The sequence below is a fragment of the Mesocricetus auratus genome, unplaced genomic scaffold, assembly GCF_017639785.1.
Source record: "Mesocricetus auratus isolate SY011 unplaced genomic scaffold, BCM_Maur_2.0 Super-Scaffold_100027, whole genome shotgun sequence".
Taxonomy (NCBI): domain Eukaryota; kingdom Metazoa; phylum Chordata; class Mammalia; order Rodentia; family Cricetidae; genus Mesocricetus; species Mesocricetus auratus.
In genome coordinates this window covers 9,809,572-9,835,375 of record NW_024429208.1, presented here as the reverse complement: position 1 = coordinate 9,835,375, position 25,804 = coordinate 9,809,572, and the positions used below count along the sequence as shown (strand labels likewise).

At 48.6% G+C, this 25,804-nt stretch overlaps 1 long non-coding RNA gene across 2 annotated transcripts; it reads left to right on the top strand.

Moving 5' to 3' along the window:
* The first annotated feature begins 3,368 nt into the window (after positions 1 to 3,368).
* Positions 3,369 to 13,571, top strand: LOC110341001. 2 transcript variants are annotated; one of them, XR_002382865.2, is made up of 7 exons: positions 3,369 to 4,304; positions 4,662 to 4,811; positions 4,904 to 4,952; positions 8,074 to 8,189; positions 9,433 to 9,560; positions 12,310 to 12,399; positions 12,571 to 13,571. It is a non-coding gene; the product is annotated as an uncharacterized LOC110341001 (long non-coding RNA). The 2 variants fall into 2 exon arrangements; XR_002382864.2 differs by having other exon boundaries at positions 12,276 to 12,399.
* Positions 13,572 to 25,804: the final 12,233 nt, after the last annotated feature.

Genomic DNA, 25,804 nt, shown 5'->3' with positions numbered 1-25,804 from the left:
GCAGCATGGGGTCAGCCACAGCAGGAGATCAGAGAGGACCCCCTTCCCAGACATTCTGCAGGGTGCAGTGTGAATAGGACCCTCCCAGGGTTGGAACAGCAGACACACCCTAACCACCGGCGCTGATGGCTTTAGCTAGACCAGGTTCAGCAGGATTGTTTGACGACACTAATCTCCGGGGTAAAGACATCCTCACTGCTGAAGTAGGGGGTGCTTTGCAATGGGAGTGATGCGGAATATCTGCACCTGCTGTGTTTTCCCCAAATCTCCCACCTGGGACAAGATGTTGGGGTCCCTGAATGGTCATGTGTAGGGTTCTGGGATCCTGTGTCCAGGGCAGCCATGAATAGTTACAGGAAACATCCTATGTGTGTGGATATGCATGTGTAGATGTATTTTGTATGTGTGCATATGCATGTACATACACCTCTGCACACATGTATACATACACATGTAAGTGGGGCACATGTTGGCACAAATGTGTATGTGTTGTTGCACACAAATGAAAAGCTATGCCTGTGTGGGCATGTACATGCACACGCATGTACATATATTGCATATGAAATACACATACATGTCCATGCATATACCCATGAGCACATGTGTATGTCGTGCACATACCCACACACTACACACATAGCTGCATTCTGATACATGTATGAGTATGTGTACATATAGGCTTGCATGCATGCACATATATGCAATCATGGGCACACATATTTACGCATATTCTCATGTATATATACATATATACATTTGTGTGTGTGTATACGCATATATAAATGTGCATTTAAATGTATCCAGGTGCTTTTGACTTGGACGAGTCGTCCCAGAATTGGACTGGATGTGTGTGGGAAACAACTTTCTAGAACGCAGCAGCTAGATGAGATCAGCTGTTCAGCCAACACACATGTCAGCCAGGTGGAGCTGGGGGCTCACAGGAAGCTAACCCCCTTCTTAGAAATCCTCAAGGAGGGAACAGGATGTGCTGTGTGAGCGGGTGGGGCGGAGCTGGCTTTCCCTGAGTCACACACACACTCAGGCTGTTTCCAATTATGTGTCCAGCCAGCACAGAAAATGTCATGTAGGAGCCTCATAGTATGCAAGAGTGTGCTTAGAGCGAGCTTTACCTACTCCTAAGACCCCCAATCCACATAGTACCACGGAGAGTCCGGGACTCCGACGGGCTGTGGTGTGGCTGTTGTTCCCAGAGCCAAGGGCCTCCTGGTTCTGACCCCACATTTGGGATCTGCCTGAATCTTGGGGACTTGTGATGAGCTGGCGTCTTGGTGACTGCCCCCACCGTGGTGAGCATGAGATTATGAGTCCTGGGGGAGCCTTCTCTATCCCCCAGGGCCTTCTCTGTTCTGCTCTCCGTGGTGGAAGGGAATGTTCTTCCTCATGTCCCCATGACTCAGTTAGTGGTAGTTATGCCTCCATCTTTGGACCAAGGGTGGCTTGATCTGCATCCCGAGTATCCTTCCAGCTGTCCCCAGAGCACCCAGGAGGGCTTGCCACCCAGGCATGAAGATATTAGGGTCTCTGTCTAGGCAAATCCTCAGCTTCCCAGAATCACTTTAGTACTGCTTCTGGGGCCCTTCGGGGAGGGGTTCAGGGGATGCTCCGCACTGTTAGGGCCTAGGCTCTGCTCATCTCTGAGGCCACTTCTCCCATGGTCTCCCTAGGTCACCTCCAAAAGTTGCCATTTCAGGCTCAGTCTGTGACAGGTCTTTCTAGAATCTTCCATACCTAAGGACATTCTATTCTAGTCCTAACACTTAAAATCAGGGAAGTTGACGCAGGTCCATTTCTTTTCTTTTTGAGCTGCCTGGACCCAGAGCGTGGGAGGAAGGGTGCTGTGGAAGGGACCAGATGCAGAAAGACTGCATAGAATATGGACCGGAAACTGAAGGCCAGGCAACAGCCTGTGTCACGGAGTCACAGACTTTACTCCTTCTCTACAGAGTAGGCATTACCCATGCGGTTTGTCTCGCTGATTGCAGCATTGGCTCACCCACACGTCCCTGGCATTGTTTCCTCCATTCCCTCTTCCCTCTAAGTCCCATGTGGCTCCTGCTTGTCTCTGTGCAGGAATCCGTGCAGAAGCTGTGCTGATGGCCAAGTTGCAGGGCTTGTCTACACCAGCGGTTCTCAACCTGTGGGTCTGACCCCTTTGGGGGTCGAATATTGGATACTTATATTATGATTCCTAACAGTGGTAAAATTACAGTTATGAAGTAGCAGCAAAATAATTTTATGGTTGGGGGTCACCACACACGAGGAACTGTATCAAAGTGTCACAGCATTATTAAGGTTGAGAACCACTGGTCTAGAATATCATTCTCCAAAAGAGATCCTTTGGCTGAAGGGATCTGACTGGTTAATAAACACACTAGGAGTTAATCTTTTGCCTTGGGCCTTCTGGTTTGGGGTGATCAATCAGGCAGGTGCCATTCATTCTTGGTGAGTCATCTGTGTTTGGTATTCTGCAGGTTGATGGTGGTGTCTGTGGAGAGTTAACGACGGTATCCTCCACTTGCAGTTTTAATTTGAATTACCCTAAATTGGTTAGGTTTATGTCAACTTGATATGGGCCAGAGTCATTTTGGAAGAGGGAGCCTCAGTTGAGAAAATATCTCCACCGTGTTGGCCTGTGGTGCTTTTATTTGATTGATGATTGATGGGGAAGGCCCAGGTCAGGTCACCATGGGTGGTGCCACCCTTGGGCTGTGATCCTGGGTGCTGTAGGAAAGTAGGCTGAGCCAGCCAGGAAGCAGGACTTGCGTGGCATCTGCTTTGGTTCCTGCTCTTACTTTCTTGAATGCTGGCTTATCAAGGTGTAAGATGAAACAAACCTTTTCCTCACCAAGTTGCTTTTTGGTTATGGTGTTTTATCACAACAATAGAAACCCCAACCTAGACATAAATTGGTACCTAGTTGTGGGTCATTGCTGGGACAGACCCGATGGTGTTTTGGGAAGGATTATGGGAAGAACTCTGGAACTTTGTGCCAGAGAAGCCATTGGGTGCTCAGAGTTTAATGACTTGTTGTGGGAACTTAGAAGATAACACTGAGCCTGTGCAGGGGTGGCTCATTTCTTTAATTCTAGCACTTGGGAGGTGGAGACAGGTGGATCTCTGTGATTTCGAGTGTAGCTTGGTCTACTGAGTGAGTTCCAGGACAGCCAGGGCTGCACAGAGAAACTCTGTCTTGAAAAAATATGAAAGGAGGGAAGGAAGGAATGGAGGGAGGGAGGGAGGAAGGAAGGAAGGAAGGAAGTAATACTGGCATCTTGGAAGAGAAGAATACCAGAGAAGTGCAGATGGTTGGGGTCTGGCCTGTGAAGTACCAGAGAAAAGCTTGGAGAATCCCTCAAAGACTCTATTGGGGTGGTTCGATATTTTGAATTAAGGATTTGTGGGTGCTGGTCAGCTGGGGATGGGGAACCAGCATCAGTGAGGCACCATCTTCTAGGAAGTTCGTTTAGGGGTCAGCACACAGAGGCTGTGGTCCGGAAGTGGCCACAGCTCTACCTTACGCTGGCAGCTGAACTCGGTAGTGTGTAAGAGTCAGCCAGGTGGTGCTGGTTTTAGGAGGCATGAAGTGGGCATGGAGAGCAGCAGAGGCTTGGCAGTGTGTGGCAGGTCTGGAGTCCCTGAAGAGAGGTCGGAAGATGCCATGAATGTCAGTGCAGCCTGTGCTGCAGTCAAAGCCCCAGGACTGAAGGACAGAGAAAGGCTGAGTCTTGTCATCATGCGGCAGGACCAGAGTCCCCGAAGGAAGCTTAGGAGAGGCTGTGGGGTGGAAGGTGCAGCCCAGCTGCAGATAAAGAACCCATGTTTTGGCAATACCAGTATCATGGGACAATCACAGCTGAAGCCACCGAGCAGAGCGAGCCTGAGCGTAGGAGACACTAAGTAAGCCGTGGCAAGCCCTTTGCATCTAGAAGACCCTGAGCCCCAGACGCTGGACACTGAGCTGTTTCACAGTGTTGGAGTTTGCCTTGTTCAGATGGTCACTGGTCTCTGATGCTTCCCTTTGAGAGCTAGAAAGTGTGTAACTTATATGATTCTGTTACAGAAGCCCACAGTTGAGAGAGTTTGGAATTTTAGAGAGACTCCAATTCTAAAGAGACTTTGGATATTGTAAAAACACTGAATTTTTAAAGTGTGTGGGACTTCTAAAGTTATTTATGTTTATATTGTGATATTAATGCTATCTTGAGGTTTTTTTTTGTCAACCTGATGCAAACTTATCTCGGAGAAGAAGTCTTAATTGAGAAAATGCCTCCATAAGATTGACGGTATGCAAGTCTATAGGAAATTTTCTTTATTTTATTTTATTTTATTTTTTTTAGTTTTATTTTCCAGTTTAAATTTAGATAAGAATCAAGGTTGCTTCACAAGTCAGTTCCAGGTCCCTCTCCCATTCCCTCCCTTCCTCCCGTGCCCCCCCCTGTTATCCCCTCATTTCTCCAGGGAGGGTGAGGCCCTCCATGGGGGTGTCCATAGTATGTCATTTCATATAGGGCAGGGCCTAGACCCTTTCCCAAGAGTTCAGGGTGAGAGTGCACCTCACATTGTTCTATTGGGAAATTTTCTTAATTAGTGATTGCTGTGGGAGGGTCCAGCCCATTGTGGGTCATGACACTCCTGGGCAGGTAGTCCTGGGGTGTAAAACAAAACAAACTGAGACAGCGGGGAGGAGCAAGCCAGTAAGCAGCACGCATCCACGGCCGCCACATCAGCTCCTGCCTCCAGCTTCTTGGTTCTTGCCCTGATTCCTCAGCGATACACTTCACTATGAAGCTGTAAGTAATAGACTCTCTCCTCCCCATGGCCATGTTGTTTCCCCACACCAACAGAGACCCCAACTAAGACATACCCTTTTGAACTTTTTCAGAAAAAGTCATCAACTTTCTTCAGGTATCCTTGTGGAAATTCAGGCTTTGGTAAGTGGTTTCACCTTCACTTTATCTGGGTTTGTAATTTCTAGTCAGCAAATGCATTTAAAACTTTTTAAAAATTCATTATTTTTAGTTGTATTTACTGTCTTTCAGGGAATTGGCTTCTCAACCTTGACAAAATTAAGAGTCCTCGACTGATCATTTTAAAATATAAAATATAAATAAATGCATTGCATCCTTAAATTACACCAATATTTTAAGTTGGTGAGTTTGACAAACATGTAGACCTTTGCAAACGGCACCAAGTTAAGGCCTGGACACTGAGCGGGCACGTGGTGCCAACTGGTAATGCCCACATGTAGGAGACTGAGGCAGCTCTGCCTGCACCTGAGGGCTCAGCCTGCAGCCCCAGGGGCCCTGGACCCCACTGTACTCAGGAAGAGGTTGGCATTTTGCCCAGAGAGGATCAGAAGCCCCTCACTGAGAGCAGCAAGCCTAATGACTGCCCAGGGCATCTGTACCTGCAGGAAGCAGCTCCGTGACATGGAAAGCACATGGCTTGAGGGAGCGGGGGGGAGAGGGAGCCTGGGTCTACTAGCTGGATGTTGGGCCCCTGGGTCACGAGCATCCTGTCATCTTGCCTGGAGACTGTCCAATCAGTGCTCTGAGAAGCAGTTTATGCCTGCCTCTGCTGCCTGTGCTCACATCAATTTTCAGTTACTCTCAAAAGAAAGACTGGCCACAACAGCATCACTCACGGAGGCAAAAGGTAGGCCTGACTGCCTGCATGGAATTCTATTTAGCCATGAAAAGGAAGAAGCAGCTAAATACACTATTGCAGGAGTGAACCAGAGAGCTATAACTTGTAGTAAAGCCAGACACCGAAAGCTACAGGTCACATGACTCCACTTGCTGGTTTATCCGACACAGGTGAGTCCAGAGACATCCCCTCCTCCCTGCTCAACGTGCGCTTGTCATTTCCTTATTATCGCACCCCTCCAGTTAGGTCAGTCCCTGGAGCCACATAAGATACAGTGTGGATCCACAGGTGGAAAAGCTGGGATCAGGTCGCCTGGGCTCTAAGGTGGAGAAGCCACAGCAACAGAAAAGTTCGGTGTGCTTATTTTATGTAGTTGAACAGGGAGGCGGGGCCGTTGCATACAGATGAATGGGGAGGCGGGGCCGTTGCATACAGATGAACAGGGAGGCGGGGCCGTTGCATGCAGATGAACCGGGAGGCGGGGCTGTTGCATACAGATGAACGGGGAAGGGGGGGCATTGCATACAGGTGAACAGGGAGGCAGGGCCGTTGCATGCAGATGAACAGGGAGGTAGGTTTAGTTAATCTCAGAGTAGGAGCAGTCTTCAGACAGTAGACATCCCATGGACACAAAGCTATGGTGAACATTTCTTCGCACACTATTAGCACCCACACGCAGACAATAGGAAGGCTTTTCCATCCCGCTGAGCCTCATGCAGGGAAGCTTTGCTACTGCCATGGGTCTGGTCGTTGACACGGCTGTGCCCACGTTAAACAGCACACACTCACTCGCTTATTTCATTCACTCACAGTCAAATGGGCACACGGAGAAGGACATTGTCATAAAAGTTGGCTTTGAGCCAGCATTGGTGGCACACGCTTATATCCTAGCACTCGGGAGGCAGAGGCAGACGGATCTCTGTGAGTTCGAGGCCAGCCTGGTCTACAGAGTGAACTCCAGGACAGCCAGGACTACACAGAGAACCTGTGTCTCGAAAACAAAAAAACAAAAAAACCAAACAAACGAAAGCTGGCTTTGTCCTTCCTGGAAGCTTTGCTATGCCACACTTTCCCCACCATAATGATGAGTTTGCCTGAGGATCACAGCAGTAAAACCAGGGACCAAAACCAATGACACCGTGAGCCAAAAAAAAAAAAAAAAAGCCTGTCTTCCTTTTCCTTTCCATGAATTTTCCTCCGTATTTTGTCACAGCAGCAGCAGATACTTAGTAACCCAATGGTCAAGAGCTGAGCAATTGCCCAGGGTAACCAGATGGCAGCAGGACCGAGCCCACTTCTGGCCCTTCCTATCCCCGTTCCTGTCCCCGGTGTAGACTGCCATTTCCAGAACCTGGTTACACAGACTAGCCTGACCCTACTCTGCCAGGGAGAATGCTCCAAAAGTGCCTGGCTTTGCAAAAGGGCCAGTGTTAGAGTCCGTGGAAAGGACTAGAGCCCCAGTTGGCATTGATGTCTGGCCCTACGCCTTGTCTTTAAATTCACAGACTCCTCCCTTCCGGTCCCTCACCCCCGATGTTTAATGGGTTAGTAAGGACCCCTCCCTCCTATTTATAACCCTGACTAAGGTACTGTCCTCTGTGGTTGGTTTTGTTTAATCTCCTCCTCATCTAATGCTGACAGTTAGTGCAATGTGTCCCCAATCTGGGCTGGGCGTGGCCTCAGAGGCGGCACAGCTCCTGGCTCTGAGATACAGGCAGCCCATTCCCACATGGAAAAACCTCCTGGCTTTCCCGTCTCCGGCATGGAGAGCGTAGTGGGCGTTTCCAGGTGGGTGGCGTGTGCCAAGCAGACCGGAGCCAGCGTTCCCTCCCTCGCCAGGCACGCAGACACTTTTGAAGTCAGTTTGGATATTTTGTGGAAACTTCATTTCTTATGTTCCCCTCTTGTTTCTCTGGTAACACCAAAAACAAACCCACATAGCCATGTCACCTGGCTCCCAGCTGCATTTCCCAGCAGACATCTAGGGCTGGAAAACTTGGTAGGCTGTGGGCGCCAGAAACCTGAGCAAGTGCTGCCGTAACCCTTAACTTCTCAGGGATGGGTTTCTGAGCTCTGGTCAGTCTCAGGTCCCTCCTGGGAAGGTCGTCCGCAGGCCCAGGATAGGCCTCGGCTGGTCTTCCCACCGTGTAAAGTCTTCCCGTTGTAAAATTAGAAAACCGAGAAGCCAAGACAGACCACACCATGAACTGGTGGGATGAGGAGTCTCCACCCAGTGTCCCCCCCATGTGGCCCCATGGGGGTGCGGAGGTGCTGGGGGAGGCAGCTGCATGGGCTGTCTGGCTGTTCCGCAGGCCCTGGGATCTGGCAGCTTCAGCCCTTTCTGCTGACTTGTTCTATTTTTTCCTCTCTTTTTATCTAAACAAAGAATTCCCTATTTCTCTCCAGCTTTTGAGCCCTCGTATGTACTCGACAGCTCGGGGACTTTCAAACACGCCTCCAAGTACCAATTGTCAGGCTTCCCAGTCAGAGGAAGGCCCTGTGTGACACAGCCGGGCATACAAGTAAGTGACGTGAGCGATGCTGGGGCAGGGGACACACTCCGTTCTGCAGATTTGACAGGGAGAATGCCTGTAGCTTTGACCTCCAACAAACCTACTCTGTCTTCTCCCTAACCTAGAACAGTAGAATACTAGACAGTCATGAAAATCTCCAAGGTCACAGTGTCCCAGATTCCTGTGTTCCCTGTCCCCATTGGCTCCGCTGTGTGGCTTTTGCCAAATGGTCAACTACTCTAGCCTCTATTGGAAAGTTAACAAAGGCCATAATTATCTTGTTGTTGTCTAAACAATCTCATCACAATGTGTGCTATTCTATTCTTAGAGTGTACAAAATTAATTTACAGGGCTCTGTAGCTTATAATTGAGTCTGGGGGAGAGAATTTCAGACAAAATAGTTATCTGAAGAGCAGTGCCTAACTCTCCCATCCCGGAACCCTTCCAAACGCATCTGGGCTAGAAATTCCCCACCCTCTTAAAAAATGTACTCAGGCCAGAAGCCAGGGAAAGCTGGGCCCTGGCCCAGCACGTCCAGCCTTTGTACGAATAATAGACCAGCAGGGCCAGCTGAGGGCTGTCTGCCCCTGATCGTAACCCTGGCCCAGGAGACAGAGCCAGGGTCTAGGCGGTGGTAAGACCCCAGGTCCTTGCTTCTGCAGAGAGGTGGCTGCTCTGGGAGATTTCCAGGACTGCTCCTGGGCTAGCAAACTCCACATGCAGGTCCTGCTCCTTCCAGGCTTCTGTGTCACCTCTCATTAGACACACACCTTAAAGTAAATCTCTTCATCAGCCTGTGAAGAAATGTAGATGGCAGAGGCCTCCAGTCCCAGACAGAACTACTCCAGTTCTAAGGTGAGCATAGGCAGCATGCCACCGGGACAGAGTTCTCCTTGTAGAGGTAAAAGGAACTCACAGGACTTGAATTTTAAAAACGATGCTGCCCAATAGAAAGGTGAGGCTTTACAACAGCTCCTGAAGATGCAGGTTTCAAGCTAGACTAGATGCTCAGGACATGTTTGGGAAAGTTAGGGGCCAAGGAGCTACAGGGGCACAAGGGATGGGGACTAACTCGGGAGCAGAAATGGTCCAGACAGACAGGCAGTTCTTGAGCCAAATCACTCCTCTGTGGAGTCCTGTGACTCCTATGTTTGTCATGAGGAGAAGGTTGTGACCGTGGGACCAGAGCTGAGGCCTGCTGATCAACCTTGCTGGTACTCATCGAGCCCTAATTGGTTCATGTCTTCTCTAGGGTCCTAGGATTAGAGTCCCACGATTCTCGCAAGGCTCTGAGAAGGGTGTAGTGGGTGAGCTACTGCCCTGGCTCAGATCACATGATTCTTTGAGGGGAGCTCAGCCCTGATCATCCTGCCTGACCAGGTCAGTGATATGGCCAGTTGGGGTATTTAGGGTACACAGCTCTCTGGACAGGGGTTAGAGAAACTTCAGAATCTCTCTCTCTCTCTCTCTCTCTCTCTCTCTCTCTCTCTCTCTCTCTCTCTCTCTACACACACACACACACACACACACACACGCACGCACACTCAAATGAGTTATCATCCCTGAGATGGCAGACCACCACTATGAGTCATTCCAGTCAGAACAGGAAGGAGGGTTTTTGCCAAGTCAGTGGCCAAACGATCTGGGCCTGAGCTCTTATTGATCAATGCCAGAAAGTCATGACCACACCCTAGGCCTGTACAGTTGTCTTGAGTACAAGAGGGAGCTAATGCTTCCACGTTTTAGGAGACGGCCGTGACGGGGTTCTGAATAGTGAACTCTTCTGCGTGTCCGAGCCTTTCCCTCCCAGACCACAGCTCCCGGGTGCAGGCTGGTGTGATTTCCTCTCTGCCTCTCAGTCTGCTCACGAGACACGCATGCTCATGTGACACACATGCGGGTGCAGGCAATGTGCTTTTATACTAATGTTTGTGGCTCTAATTCAGCTCTGTGGGCTTCACTCTCCTTTCCTTTTCATGTGTAAGGAATAATCTCTTCGAGCCACAGGACACCCTGCACTCTCTCGTTTGCTGGGTCCTGATTTTCAGGGGGTGGGGTGGGTGCAGGTTCAGAACGGGTCAGGAAACCACCCACAGCCCTTTGGTCTTAGAAAAACCCAGGTGACACACCCTCAAAAGGCCATCCCTATGCACTGGTGAGGGCTGCTGGCATTGCTTACCCAGAGGTCAGTGGTGGTACCTTCTGTGGGCCAAGGCAGGAGAGAGACGTAGGGTCCACGTGTTGAGGCCCCCAAACGAGGAGACATAATGCAACACGTAGGTGCCAGGGCCAGGCTGTGGCTGTTTTCTGTGGCCACAGCACAGCCCAAAGCATGCATTCCCATAGAATAACAAAAGGATTCATAAAACACAGCCTTCCTAGGAGAACTATGAGATACAGAGCCAGGCAAGGTATAGGACAGCAGACAGGGCAGGGGACAAGACTTCAGGGCCCAATGCAGGGCCTGGCAAGAGCAGGTCTTAGTGATTGTCCTATGAGTATATAATAAACGAGAGAACAAAGTAACTTATTGGGGAGTTCAGAGGGCCTGTAGCTGCCCGTGTGTAGGGGGATGATTGTGGCTTGTGTTACAGGTTTAAACATTAAAAATGGTGCATTAGATTGAATCACCATGCCAAGACTGGCTCGGTGATATTAAGGAACGCTTCTTGGAAAGATTAATAAGGATTTCCTCAAAGTTCAACTCTACTCACATGAGTTCTCAGTATGCCTAGAATTCCAGCACTTCTGAAACAGAAGCAAGTTTCTTCACTAATCCTAAAGTCTGAAACACAGCTGGTGTAACCCTGCTAACACTCTGAAGATAAGGCAAGCTTGTGCTTAATTTGGGGGTGCAGGTGTGGGTGCAAGTAGGGACCAGGGCTGCCAACGTAGACCAGTCTTGTGGTTCTATAAAGGAACCAAATACCTTTTCTGTTGGACGTGTGCTTGGACCCTTCATGTCTACTGGCTCCTTCATCCTTATTGGCTCCTGGATCTTTCATTCCCTTTGAATCCTTCGTCCTAGCTTCAAAATTCTTCATCCCCTCTGGATCCTCCATCTGCACCATCTCCTTTATCCCAGCCATTAATTCTTCATCTTTCCTGGATCCTTCATCCTCGTTGTATCATTCATCTCAACTGTGAGTCCTTCATTCTCCTTCCTATCTCCCCATCCTTCATCCTCACTGGATCCTTACTCTCGCGGTGGACCACCAGCCTTCTCTAAATCCTTCAGCTGTGAATCCCTCCCTATTCCTATTAGATCCCTGTTCTCACTAGATCCTCCATTCCCTTGTGAACTCTTCATTCTCTCTGGATCTTTCATCCCCATTGGATCCTTCATCCCAACTGCAAACCCTTCATCTTCATCGGATCTTTCATCCTGCCGTGAATTAGTCATCCTCCCTGGATCCTCCATCCCTTTGATTCCCCCATCCCCTCTGATTCCTCTCTGGTGTGACTCCTTCATCCTCACTGTGAATTCTTGGGACCCAGAGTTCTAGCAGTGTGCCTTTGTGTTCACAATCCCGTATTGACGAGGGATCCTGTGGACCTGAGGCCCAGGACAACAGCCTGGACCAGAGGTTGTGGCTCACACTAGGTCAGGATGGCTGAGGGACAGGATCTGGGAGGGACAGTGGAAGGCACTCTAAAGTTAGTGAGCAGGGAACTCCAGACAAAGGAGAGTAAACGAGGCCACCCAGGGGACCAGACCGTTAACACATTAAAGCGCCTTTGGGGACATTTAGCCAAATCATAGTAGAAACAAAGCTGATCAACAACTAGAAGTAACTCAAACGTATCACGTGCCCCCAATGGCATCTCAGTCACCAGCAGAGCATACAGGTGGAAGCTTGCTGAACAAACCCCTCTAATGACACATTTCCAAGACTGTATCTCCACGCAGGGTCAGAGTATAGCTTGCTATTCATTTCCTCTCATCTTTTGGTATTTTTGAGATAGGGGTCTCGTGTAGCCCAGGCTGGCTCTGAACTCATAGGGATCAGCCCAATTCTGCAGCTCTAGTGCTAGGATTAAAGCTGTATACTACCACACCTAGCACAAGAATTACTTCGTATGGCTTGTCCGCAGATTTCATTCCCCTTCTGTTTCACTGTCTTCGAAGGAAGAAAATGCCGGTCATCCTCAACTAACTCCTACAATCTGAAGACCTGCACTCAAACACTGGCACTGTATCCTTGTTCTCATTAAACAAGTATTGTAACATTTATTTTTTGTATGTGTGGGTGGGGTGATTGCATGCTAACACATATGTGGAAGTCAGAGGACAGCATGCAGGAGTGGGTCCTCTCCTACCATGTAGGTCCTGGGGATCAAACTCAGGTCCACATTCAAAGCATTTTAAAGATTTCCTTCATGTGTGTAGGTGTTTTGCTTGAACGCATGTATGTGCCTGGTGCCTGCAGAGGCCAAGAGAGGGTTCTGATATCCTCGGAACTGAAGCGACAGGCAGTGGTGAGCCACCGTGTGGGTGCTGGGGATTGAACCTGGGTCCACTCCAGTGAGTACTCTCACCCACTGTCTCTCTAGTATTGATGTTTACAGTGCGGACGTGAGAAGGTACACTTGAGCATGGCATGAGACGCTCGGCTAACACGGACCCTAGAGCTGGAGAGACAGACGCTCGGCTAACACGGACCTGAGAGGCGGTGGTGCAGCCTGGGCTGAACATTCCCTGTCAGCGGGTCTTCCCAGCTCCACTCAAGCTCCTATGTTCTGTCTGAAAAGCACCTTCTGCCATCCTTACCATCCCCGACTCAGGACCTGGAGTAGGCTTCCTCTAAGGTTTCTTCTCAACCCTGGGATGCTGCACAACGTCTGGAAGTGATTCATACAAGCTTGATGAACATTCAAATGGATTGGGTTGCACCAGCTTCCCACATTCCTTCCCACTCTCTGAGTCAGAAGACGGACTTTTCCACAGAAAGTTCCCGCAGGACCCAGGCTGTCCAGCGTGACTCACTGTGGTCACCCTGTGACCTACTTTCCACTGTGAGCTTTGGCACAGTGGATTCCCATGACACTCCTCTGTCACCACCGCCACCTCCTCTCGAGAATCGAGGCTCAGTGAAGCAAGCTGGTGCGGGCAATGCTGAATTTGGCAACTATGGTTTTGGGTGTGGATGGAGGGGTTGAAGGGAAAGGCGGACCCCTCAGCTCCCCAGAGCTCCCTGGATTGCTCCCAGCTAGGCTAAGGTTGCTTCTGCAAGTGGAGCTCTGGGAAGAAGGGAGCTGTGGGTGGGGTGAGCAGCTCTTCTAAGGCTGGGAATGCATAGGGGTGAGTCTAGAGCCAGATCCAAAATGCCTGCTTCTGAGCTGGTGGCTTGCCACTAGGAAAACTAAACATTTTCCTCTGATCATTTGAAATTCCTAAAATGCATTGTGCTTTTTTGTGGTTTTTCCAGACAGGGTTTCTCTGTATTGCATTGTGCTTTTTAGTAGTTTTTGCATGTGATCCCTTTAATCTTTAGGGGTTAGGTGAGTTACTCTGGCTGCTCACAGATTGCCTTCACCAAGCTGGTAAAGTCAATGGCTCTCCCAGAGGTGGGGGGGTTTGACTTTCCAGTTGAGCCCAGGTAAAGTGCTCCCTCTAAGCAGAGATATGCAAGGTTCTATTAGTAGGAGAGAGTATTGGGCATAAGACTCTGCTAAGCAAGGGACATGGGTGACGGAATTTTGGTTATCGTGAGATGGTTGCCTATAGGACACTGAACAAAACCAAGAGCAAAACCCAGCTGTCTGTCCATGCAGACATGAGAGTGGATGCCCAGGTGGGCATGCTATCCTGTTCCTTGCTTGCAACTTTCCATCACTAAACACTGCAACAATGAGACAGAGAGGCGAGGGATTTGTCCTTCCTGCATAGCTGTGGTATAGATTACTCTGGGATGTGCCCCCACTTGGGGGATCAGACTCTGCCATGTGTCCATCCAGTTTGCACCAAAAACACTGTTTTTTTTTAACTTTCTGAAAAATTTCCTTTAATGCTGACGACTTGCCCTTATGGCCATCTGTGGACACAACGTGCCTGTCCCTCATGTGTCAGAGAACCTCAAAAACCAGCCCGCAGCAGAGATGAGCCTGGCATGCCTTTGAGCAGTGTCTCCTGGGCACCGGACACCTGCCAGGCTGTGCTGGTGGCTCTAGCCTGTTCCTGGCTCCAGCAGGAACACTTGAAGTCTGGCCTTCCAGAGGCACAGAAGTATATTTCTTAAAGGGAGTTGTGAAGGGAGCCAACGGTGTTAACTAGGTTCCCCACTGTGTGGCAGGTGGTGAGACTAAGTCCTGGATCTCCTAGAGACTGGTATCGACATCCAATTCCAGGAGACCAGGAAGAATGTGTTCCTCTTTAAGCCATCTTTAAAGGACACAGTGTTTTGTGATTTGGCGACACTCTAGCTGAGAGTGAAGTAGGGTAATTTTCTGCTGGAGATTTCCCCTCTTTATTTGGAATCCTCTTTTTGTCTCCCCAAGTCATAGAAGTCAAGCTCCTGTGCTTCTGGCTAGGGGATAAGTTGGGTGTGACTTGGAGAACAAGCTCAAGACAATGCCAGCCCCTGAGGGTGCTGAGCAGCCTTAGAGACTAGGTCCTTGAGGGCAGACTTCCAGACACAATGGAGTTCAGAGTGCCTCTAGTGGAATGTGCGCCATGGGGTGTGTGTGTATGGGGGGTGGTGTTGAGCTGCATCCATAAGGGACCAGGCTGTAACCTGCTCACTGGCCTCCGGTTGGCAGGCCCATCTGGGACTCGCATAACGTACTCTTGGGCAGAGTTGATTTGGTTAAAGCGCTGACCAGCTTTGCCTTCCGTGCTTACTACCTACCACCCCTTCCAATGGGCAGGTGGGTCCTGCCCCAAAAAGACTAAGCCTCTCGGGACCTCGTCACAACAAGCCGAGCTAAGCAGTAAGTGGATGTATCAGTGTGGATTCCCCAAGAGCCCCAGCATGTTCTCTGCACGACCCAAATTGTTTATATGGTCCTGGCAAGGGTCCAGCAGAAGCCGAGCGTGGACCCCACCCGAGTACCCGTGGGGGATCTGTCTATTCTGGTCAGCCGCAGCTCAGCGCCTCTCATCCACTTCCCTCAGCCCCCTCTGACTTTGGCTGCGTTTGAGAGAACCCGTAACGCTCTGCTCTGATCGCTTAAGTGTTCCCATCTGTGTGGCCAAACCGGGATGAATTCTAACCATAAATGGCAACATTCAGAAGGGGCCATAGGCAACACCAAATGATAAACAGCAGGTTAGGAGTCCCGCCAGCAGGCACTCTCTGGGCTGTTACAAGGGGCAAGGGAGCATTATTAGGGAACTATGGTAACAGCCCCAGCTGTGACTCCCCCGCTGGCTTCTCAGCCTTGCTCTCTAGCCAAGGTGGGCTGTGAAGGTTCTCAACTGCTTAAAGGAAGTCTCCATTTTAGCCTCCTCAAAGTCCGTTAAAAGTTGACGGAAAAGGATTTTCTTTTTCAGGCTTAGGGCTGACTAACGCTGACAGGAAGCCGTTCCCAGGCAGAAGCAGACACGAAATGCAAGACACGCAGTGCATACCGCAGACCCACCAGCACCCACAGACTCGGTCAGCTTAATGAAAACCAGGCACAAGAGATAAGTGTTTAGAGACTTTTAGGAAAGTTTTTAATCTATTGCCAGTGAGCTCAGTTTTGAGTGTAAGGTGGTTTTCTTTCTTTGTGCCACTGCGGCTCTGAGCAGTTACTGGGTTGTCATAAAAGAGCAGCCAACAAGACGTGTCCTGAGAAAAAAATCACCAGACTAGAAGGGACACCAGGATTTTATGGGAAGGACATACCTGACTCCTGGTGGCATCATAGGTTTCTGGCATCTGTGGTTAGACACCTGTGGATGTGGGTGGTAGACATGGCCATCATGCACACCAGTGGTCCCAGTCTGTCTTTCCTGACAGTAGACTGCCACATCACCTCAGCCTCCATCACTGAGGAGCCTCAGGCATCAGGTCTTTCTGAGAATTGAGATTGGAGGCACCCCTCCTACCTCCACACCCATAAATAGGAGACCCCAACATCTGGAATCGTGTGCCCAGCAAGCCCCAGCCCCAGTCCCTCCTGGTTGTATGAACCAAAGTGAGACACCATCCCATACTCAAGTATTCAAAATCAAAGACCCATAAAGCCAAGTACCAATGGCGTCATGGAGCAACAGGAACATACATCGGCGATGGGAGTTCAAGTGATGCAGGGGCTTGGAGGACTGGCGACTTTATAAGGTTATGTTTCCTCCTACCTGCTAACCCACCCCCCTCTACTTCCCCATGCTTCCTTAAGACAATGGAAACAGTTGCTGACTGTTGATGCAAGAGCATCTGCATCCATAATCTTCAAGCAGTGGATCTGACCATAAGTCCTGTGTGTGAGCAACAGGAACCTGCTCAGTGGACACAGGCTTCTCACGTGCAGCAACACAGAGGGAAGCCAGACAGGGAATAGATGTGTAGGGGTCCAGTTCTGGTAGCATCTTGAACAGGCAAGGGCAGTCTCACGGGTTAGGAGCTGGTGAGTGTTGCTGGGCATGTATGGGGTGACCTCTGGTGCAGAATCTCACCCGAGAGACAGATTCCATGGCTTGAGGGTGCTGTGCTCACACTGGCAAGCATTTGTGTAAAGTCATTAACGTGCACAATCAAAACACATACTCTTCCCTTTTATTAGTGTGTGTGTGTGTGTGTGCAGTGCTTGAAAAATGGGTTTAGTGATGACATTTTCATTCAAGTACATCAGGTAGTTGACTATCTCACTTCTAAATTACCATCTCCTGTCCCCCATCCCAAACAAAACCCTTTCTGTGTATGTCATATGTGTGTGCCAAGTATGTATACACACCTCAAGAAAACGGATTATAAAAGTTTATAAAAGGCACCAGCCATGGGGACCCCGAAAGACATTGGGTAAGTGCCTATGTTAGCAGAAATGAAATGCTTCAGACAGAGCTCTGTGTCTTCATGGCAATGTATGCCGGGCTGCCCTGCAGTTCATGATCCACCTGCCTTAGATTCTTCAGTGCTGGACCTCACAGATGTGTGCCATCATGTCTAACTGTCTTCTCAAAGTTATAGAGTCAAAAACTCAAGATCGAGGTGTGGTGGGGCTGGTTTCTGGTGAGACACCTTCCCTGGCTCATAGTTGGTTCATCTTTCTCCTCCTCCTCTTCCTCCTTTTCCTCCTCTTTCTCCTCTTCCTTCTCTTCATCATTTCCTCCTCTTTCTCCTCCTCCTCCTCCTCTCCCTCTTCCTTCTCCTCTTCCTCCTTTTCTTCTTTCTCCTCTTCCTTCTCTTCATCATAATTTCCTCTTCCTCATCCTCTTCCTCAACCTCCTCTTCCTCCTCCTCCTCCACACCCCACCACCTTCTCCTATTATTCCTGCCCATTTTCCTCCTTGGGGTGTTGAGGAGGACCAAACAGGGTCTTGCACAGTCTCGTCAGGCACTCTGCCACTGAGCTGCACTCCCGTCATCCAGCGGGGTGTGTCTTGCTGCATCCTCACAGAGACAGAGATGGGGTGCATACACCCTTGGCTCTCTCCCTCTTAGGGCTCAATCCTCTGGGATCAGGCCCACCTCTGAGCTCCCAGTGTGTGCCCACCTTACCCACTAAATCCACCCTTTCCAAACAGTCAGCTTGAGGCCAGGGTTGCCACAGTGATCGTGGGGAACACAGTCCATTGGCACCGGGCAGGGGGGAGGTGAGTCACGGGGCCTTGCCTCTTTTGCCAGATGCAAGCACTCCTTTTTTCCATGGGGGCCGTGAAACCGCTAAGGGGGAGAAGCTAAGAGTGGGAGGGGTGCTAAGCCCTGAGGGATGTGTGGGAAGCAGGCCAAGAACATGACTGGGTGGTCCCACTGTTTGGGAGGGAAGAGCGCCCCCCACTCCACCAGGGGAAAAATGCTGAGAAAACCCCCGATGCATCTGCCCAGGACTCAACTCTGTCTTTTACTGGCACAAACTCTAGACACAGGAGCCTCAAGCAGAGGGGGTGCCAGGGAACAGACACCCGCGGCAGCTCACACCCTTGTGGCTCACAGATTCCTTCCAGTGTCCCAGATGGTGGGAATTCGGAAAAGCGTTGTTCACGCAACTTATCGATACGCGGGTACTGAATCAGAAACTAAAAGAGGCATACAAATATAGTTAAAGACTCAAAATTAACAAAATAAGCCCATCACATATTAAACGTTTTTTAATGAAAACACTATTTTTCCAAAACAGAAAAGACTCAAGAAGAGCAGCTCTGATGTACGTCCTTACGAATTTCACCGCTCGCTTAATGGGAGACAGCTGCACTGTCAGAGCTGTTCTATTCCAGCTGTGGTAAAAGGCTGTAGGGGAAAACTGGGCCTTGAGTCAGTAGAGTGAAGGGGACCAGGATGGTCTTAGAGCACATGGATGTTCTTCAGTGTGACCCTGAACCCCAGGGTAAAGCTATCTGAAGCCAAGCAGGGAGTTTTTATACTTTGTGTGTTATTGAGAAAATGATAAAGATGATGGAACCAATTTGACCTCCCAGACTCTGAAACATCTCAGGAACCTCCCAAGGTCTCCAGACAAACCCCTAAGAACTGGGGTGCTGACTCCTCAGAGGGCTGGATGTCAATGAAGAGGGTCTCACAGAGTCATTGTCCTTTGGTTTTGAGACCTACAACTCAGAATAAGGGTACAGGCAGTTGAGGGGCAGTGCAGGGCAGAGTAAATGGGGAGAGGCAGCTGACACTGTAAGAGACCATGGAACTGCCACATCCTGCTCACATGGCTACAGCTGTTCATCTTCTGGGCCCATAATGGACTTCAGTGATTTCTGTCGAACAGTGTCCTCTCTGCCAAGAGTCTGTTAGCTCCATGAGACCACACAGATACTGCCTCCCTACTCTACCTTCCTCAAGAGTCTATGCCTTCCTCAGCAGTCAATGCCTTCCTCAAGAGTCAATGCCTTCCTCAAGAGTCAATGCCTTCCTCAGCAGTCAATGCCTTCCTCCAGCAGTCAATGCCTTCCTCAAGAGTCAATGCCTTCCCCAAGAGTCAATGCCTTCCTCAAGAGTCAATGCCTTCCTCAAGAGTCAATGCCTTCCTCAAGAGTCAATGCCTTCCTCAAGAGTCAATGCCTTCCCCAAGAGTCAATGCCTTCCTCAGCAGTCAATGCCTTCCCCAAGAGTCAATGCCTTCCCCAAGAGTCAATGCCTTCCTCAGGAGTTAATGCCTTCCCCAAGAGTCAATGCCTTCCTCAAGAGTCAATGCCTTCCTCAAGAGTCAATGCCTTCCTCAGCAGTCAATGCCTTCCTCAAGAGTCAATGCCTTCCTCAAGAGTCAATGCCTTCCTCAAGAGTCAATGCCTTCCTCAAGAGTCAATGCCTTCCTCAAGAGTCAATGCCTTCCTCAAGAGTCAATGCCTTCCTCAAGAGTCAATGCCTTCCTCAAGAGTCAACGCCTTCCTCAAGAGTCAATGCCTTCCTCAAGAGTCAATGCCTTCCTCAAGAGTCAATGCCTTCCTCAGCAGTCAATGCCTTCCCCAAGAGTCAATGCCTTCCTCAAGAGTCAATGCCTTCCTCAAGAGTCAATGTGCTTCCTCAGGGTAGCCTCATGCACTGCTGCAGCAGCTGTCCTTGTGTATATATCCCAAAAGAACAGTGAGAACCTATAGGGAGGACCAGAGAGAACTCCTAGCAGAGAAGCTAGCCTTCAGGGGAGGAGGGAGACAGCTCACAGATCCTACAATGCTGCCCCTCCCCCTTCCCAGTCCTGCTTGGGTACCAGAGGGTCCCTGTCTCCTGGCTTGGATAGGAGTTTTGGTTGGCTCCCTGGTGATCCCTGTGCCCACTCTAGGACAGATCCTCCTCTGCTGCTCTACACTGTCCACAGCTCCCAGTTGGGACCTTGAGGCCAGCTGGATCACAGTGAGCTGTCTAGAGGAATAACAACCCCCAGCCTCCATGCTGATGCCCAGGAGCCTTGCTGCATACCATTGCTTTGGGTAAGGCAGCTCTGGCTCCTTCTCCGTCCTGATGTCAAGAGTTAAAGGGTGAGCTTGTGCTGGGCAGGGGACAGCAGCCAGCACTCTGCACCAGGCCTACTGTATGCCAGCTGCCCAGTGGGGACTACATGGCCACAGATGTGGTTTTCATGGTTCACAGGCAACTGGGTCACACCAGAGACTCTGTGCATGTGGGAAGATGGCGGTCTTACCTCCTTTGTTCACCAAGTCACCAATATCAATGACCTCTGAAGTCCCCAGACTTACAGGAGGGCTGGGGAAAGGCTGTCAGTCTCTCTCTCTCTCTCTCTCTCTCTCTCTCTCTCTCTCTCTCTCTCTCTCTCTCTCTTTCTCTCTCTGTTTCTCTGTCTCTGTCTCTGTCTCTCTCCTGCATCTATCTGAACCCTCCCATATACCCTTCCCTGGTCTCCTTCAGATTCATGGCCTCTTCTTTCATTAATCATTATATTTACAGGCATATACATATACATTCGTCAGTGTACTCTGCACAGTCTGTATAATGTTACTTGTCTGCGTGTTTTCAGGGCTGACCATTTCTGGCTATTATGAAACAGCCTAGATGTCCATCAGTAGATGAATGGATCAAGAAAATATGGCACATTTTATACAGTGTTACCACATTATCCAGCTGTTAAAAACAGACAAACATGAAATTCAAGGTAAATGGATGGAACAAGAAAAAAAAAGAGCTGTCATGTATGTAATAGATCTTGGCCATTCTGACTGATGTAAAATGAAACCTCAAAGTAGTTTTGACTTGCATTTCCCTGCACTAAGGTTGTCAGACATTTCCTTAAGTGCTTTGCTGCCATTTGTATTTTGTCTTTTGAGAATTCCCTATTTAGATGAGTACTGCATTTTTAAAGTGGGTTATTTTATTGTTCGGTTTTTGAATTCTTTATATATTTTAGATATTAACCCTCTATCAGATGTGTAGTTGGTAAAAATATTTTCCCATTCTGTAGGCTGCTGTTCCAAAGGTGTCCTTTGCCATACAGAAGGCTTTTAGTTTCATGAGGTCCCATTTATTGACTGTTGATCTTAGTGCCTATGCTATTGGTACTTCATTCAGAAAGTCCTTTCCTGTGCCGATGAGTTAAAGACTATTCCCTACTTTCTCTTCTACCAGATTCATGCTATCTGATCTTATGCCTTGGTCCATTTAGAAATTGAGTTTTTGTAGGATGATAAATATGGATCTATTTGCATTGTTCTCCACACAGATGTCCAGTTTGACCAGCATCATTTGTTAAATATACTGTCTTTTTTCCAGTGTGTATTTCTGGATTCTTAGAAAAAAAACAGGTGCCCATACATGTGTGGACTTGTCTGGATCTTTAATTTGATTCCTCTGATCAGCATGTCAGCTTTTATGTTAATACCATGCTGCTTTTATTACTGTCGTTCTATAGTACAGCTTGAGATTGGGGATGGTGGTCCCTCCTGCAGCTCTGTTTTATTTAGGATTGTTTTAGCTATCCTGTTTTTGTTGTTGCTGTTGTTTCTTGTGTGTGTGTGTGTGTGTGTGTGTGTGTTTAGTTTTTCCTAGGTTTCTTTCTTAGTCTGTTTGTCATTTGTATGTAGGAAGGATTCTGGGGTTTGTGTGCTAAGTTTGTATACTGCTACTTTGCTGAAAGTGTTTATCAGCTGTAGAAGTTTCCTGGTAGAGTTTTTAAGGGTCTGTTATTGTATATGATAGAAAATCGTATCTTCAAATAAGGTCCTTTGATTTCTTCCTTTTTTGTCTCCACTTGATCTCCTTCCTTTGTCTTATGGCTCTAGCTAAGACCAGGTACTATATTTAATGCTATGGAGAGAGTGGACATCCTTCCTTGTCTTGTTCCTAATTTTAGTGGAAATACCTTCAGTTTCTGTCTGTTTAGGTTGATGTTGACTGTGGGTTTGCTGCAGATTGTGTTTATTATATTTAGATATGCCCCTTGAATCCCCAGTCTCTCCTTGACTTTTATCATGAAGGGATGTTGGAATTTGTCAAAGACTTTTCCTTTTTCTCATGAGATGGCCATGTGATTTTTGGTTTTTAATTTGTTTATGTAGAAGATTATGTTTATAAATTTACAAATGTGGAACCAATCTTGCATCTCTGGGATGAAATCTTCTTGATCAAGTTGGATAATCTTTTTGATGTGTTCTTGGATTTGGTTAGCAAGTATTTTATTGAGAATTCTTGCATCTGTATTCATAAGATGTCTTATGTTTTTCTATCGCTGTGAAGAGACATCATGATGAAGACAACTCTTAAGAAAAAAGCATTTAATTGGGGCCTGCTTGCATTTTCAGAGGATTAGTCCATTTTCATCATTCACCACAGTGTGAAGAAGTTAGGCATGGGACTGGAGCAGTGGCTGAGGGCTTTCCATCCTGATCCCCTGGCAGCAGGCAGAGAGAGGGAGGGAGGAGAGGCAGAGGGAGGAGGAGAGGGAGAGGGAGGGGGAGGGAGAGAGGGAGAGGGAGGGGGAGAGGGAGAGGGAGAGGAGAGAGAGGAGAGAGAGAGGGAGAGAGAGAGAGAGAGAGAGAGAGAGAGAGAGAGAGAGAGAGAGAGAGAGAGAGAGAGAGAGAGAGAGAGAGAGAGAGAGAGAGAGAGAGAGATCTGGCTGGCAGGGGTTTTTGAAACCTCAAAGGCCACTTCCAGGGACACACCTCCTTCAACAAGGCCACACCTCCCAATAGCGCCACTCCCTATGGACCAAGCATTCAAACACATGAATCTTGTGGGAGGGAGGAAGGGCAGGGAGCATACCTATTCAAACTACCATGCCATGTAGAATCACTTTTAATTTCACGGTAACTGACAGTCCTAATAACTCAGCTGATTTGAAGGTAACAACTTTGCTATGTAAAAGGAAAAAATGGTGGTGTGTTCAGTAGACGTTGGGAAAAAGCAAAAGAAAAGAAAAAGACTTGGAACCTTCTGTGAGGATTCACTGTGGCTCAGAATTCTGCCCAGGGCCTAGAGAGCTTCTCACTGGCTCAGACCCTGAGCAAAGCCAGGGGTAGACTGGGGCTTCCACCTACATGGGGGGTCCTTTCCATTTCTGCACCATCCACAGCATTGTTTGCCCAGGACAACAGTCTGACTCCCTAATCCATTGCATCTGGACACAGAATGGGGATAGAACCCCACTCCACTTCAGCCCGAGGGCTCCACTCCATGTGAAGGACCACTGGTGGTCCCCAAGTATGCTTTCAGAGAAGAGGACTCTGTAAGGAGGGTCCACACTCCTTCTGTTTACTCTCCAGGCTTCAACACACTCTACACACTGTGTCCTCATTTTACCCAGTTAAAAACCTCTGTCTTCCAAGCATGCATTCCTGCTATGGGGACAGCTCATCTCCAAGGATGCAACTTGAATTACATGTTTTTTAGCCTGAGCAAACACATGCACACACACATATGCCCACACATACACACACACATGCACACACGCATACATTCACAACACACACTCCCACACATACACAAGCAAATGTGTGCACACATACAAACATACATATATACATGCCCGCACGCATGCACACACACACATGCAAACACACACATATGCACACACATACATACACATGCAAACACCCATACATGCACACCACACACGCACACACATACACAAGCAAATGTGTGCACACATACAAACATACATATATACATGCCCGTGTGCGCGCACACACACACACACATGCAAACACACACATATGCACACACATACAAACACACACACATGCACACACACCTGAATCTCTGAGAACACATATGGAACACCTGTGAAGAATGGAGCACTCAGGAGAAGAAGGAAGATACATTAAGATTCCCCTCCCCGCGGGAGGACGTGACGGATGATTGTGTAAAGCGTGGGTCTGACAAAATGTTCTTGGAAGAGACAGATAAAGTCTGTAATAAACTGTGAACCTAATCTTCTGGCTCCCTGTCCAGCCTTCTCTGCAAGTCCCAGAGGAAGGGCTCCACTCCATGTCAGGTCAGAGGGAGAAAGGCCACTGAACCTGGCTTGGGCTTCTTCTGAGCCGCTCCCCACTGCCGAAGCGTTGGCGGAAGTTTCTTTGGGTTTGGATTCCATTCTCCTCTGGTTATGCAAGATCCTTTCCCTCCTTAGCCAAAAGGGGGCAGGGGCTGACTTGGGGAGGAGCTGTGTATGATGGGGGCTGGTGTGTCCTGCCTCTGGGGCCCAGGTCAGAGACACATTTCCTGGGAATCTCCGCGAAAGTTTGAAAGCCTTTAGAACCCCTGCTTTCATCACCAACTCCTGGGCTGTCCTCCACACAGGGTCTGTCTCTCATGAGAGGGGAAGGCAGATAGGGAGTTGCATCCAAGTTGCCCACGTGGTGGTGGGTGGGTGGGAGTAGTAGGGACATGCAGCATCTTTCAAAACACACTTCCCCAGCCAGGCGTAGTGGCACACACTTTTAATCCCAGCACTCTGGAGGCAGAGGCAGGTGATCTCTGGGAGTTCAAGTCCAGCCTGATCTACAGTTCCAGGACAGCCAACTATATAGGGAGACCTTGTTATGAAAAAACAAGACTAAACAGCAAAAACAAAAATCACTTCACAAGGTCCCATTCACCCACTAGAAGAGGCACCTGTTATGGGATATTGTTTGAGGGATTTTTGTAAGTTTGTGTTAGCATGAGACAGAGAACATATCCACTGCTCTGGGGTCCTCGTACTCCCAGACCCAAACCACTGACTTGTAGCTTGACAACTGTAGATCGCTTTGCTGTCTGCTAATTTCTTGTAAATGGAGTAGACAGTGCATGCCCCACTGGATTCTGTGTAATGCCTTTGCCTGCCTCCGAATCTAATTGCATCACACTCTGTGGGTTCACTTGTCAGAGTGCATTGTAATTAAAGTTACTGTGAGTTCCCTCAAGACTTTGGGAGGATGGCGTTTCTTCTCTTGTAACTACATGCCGTGGGTGGTGCATTACAAGCAAGCTTGCGTTTAACTCCCTAACAGACCTCAGTCTCTAAAGGTGTTCATTTCCTGTTCTCCCAGTGTGTGTTTCAGTTTTCACTCTCTGCAGACACCTGCTATTGTCGGTTCCCTTTGGCTGTCCCTGTGGGTGTGCAGTGGCATCCACTCATTTTTAATGTCACTTGTGTAATCACTAATGATGACCAGTGCTATTTCATGAACTTTCCCAAGTTTGCAGACCTTCTTTTGTGTAACATTTGTTCTAATCATTTGCCTTTAAAAATTATCTATCTGTCTGTCTGTCTGTCTGCCTATCTATCTATCATCTACCATCTATCTTACCTATCTATATATCCATCTATCTACCATCTATATATCCAGTCTACTATCTATCTATGTGCATTGATGTTTTGCCTGCATGGATGCCTGTGTGAAGGTGTCAGATCCTCTGAAACTGGAGTTACAGACAGTTGTGAGCTGCTGTGTGGGTGCTGGATTTGAACCTATGTCCTCTGGAAGAGCAGTCAGTGCTCTTAACCACTGAGCCATCTCTCTAGCCCTGCCTCCTTTTCTTTTACTTTTGAAATCATTTAAAACTTTACAAAGAACTTCCAACAAAAAGCATTCTCATAGACTCATG